The sequence below is a fragment of the Etheostoma spectabile genome, chromosome 3 (assembly GCF_008692095.1).
Source record: "Etheostoma spectabile isolate EspeVRDwgs_2016 chromosome 3, UIUC_Espe_1.0, whole genome shotgun sequence".
Taxonomy (NCBI): Eukaryota; Metazoa; Chordata; class Actinopteri; order Perciformes; family Percidae; genus Etheostoma; species Etheostoma spectabile.
This window is the reverse complement of record NC_045735.1, coordinates 25,823,368-25,824,139: the sequence shown is the minus strand read 5'-3', so window position 1 is coordinate 25,824,139 and position 772 is coordinate 25,823,368. Positions and strand designations below refer to the sequence as shown.

General features: G+C 37.3%; 1 protein-coding gene across 5 annotated transcripts in view; it reads left to right on the top strand.

Annotated features, from left to right (window-relative positions):
• The window catches only part of arhgef12a (Rho guanine nucleotide exchange factor (GEF) 12a), a 66,585-nt gene that overhangs the window by 30,881 nt on the left and 34,932 nt on the right, over window positions 1–772 (top strand). The window lies entirely within an intron of this gene.

The window sequence follows — 772 nt, the reverse complement described above, 5'->3', positions numbered from 1 at the left end:
GTGTGTGTGTGTGTGTGTGTGTGTGTGTGTGTGTGTGTGTGTGTGTGTGTTCTCTTCCATTGGCAGCTTGAATGTATGAATCAGACTGTTCAAGAGACTGTATCATACCACTGAGATGGAATCACAGACCAGTTTTAAAGAGGTGGCATGAATGGCTGGCTGGCTGGCTGAGGAAGAGATATTACCAGTTGATGACGTTCTTACTATTAACAGTTTTTTGTTTCAATAGCAAGATACAGAACATACAATTCACACCATGAACACATCTCCTATTAATTCAATAATAGATCCAAAGTAACTTTTAACTGAGGAGGAAATAAGATACCCAGGTATAAGATACCGTGATTGGGCCACTTAACATTTTGAAAAAGAGTAATTGATCCCGATTAGTCTACTAGATCTGCAAGGTTCGGACACAAAAAGTAATATATCATCAGCATAAAGCATAAGTTTATGTACCATTTCTCTTACAATAACACCTGGGAAATTAGTCTCCCCCTTATTTGCTTCTGCCAATGGCTCTATGGCTAAACAAAACAACAAAAGAGAAAGGGATGAGCCCTGTCTTGTTCCTCTTCCTAGAGCAAAGAATTTACAAATGAACCCGTTAGTTTGGACTGCAGCTTTTGGTTGTTAATACAGCACCTAAATCCATTTAATGAAAATTCAATTCAATTCAATTTTATTTATAGTATCAATTCATAACAAGATCATAACATATCTCGAGACACTTTACAGATAGAGTAGGTCTAGACCACACTAGACTGCATAA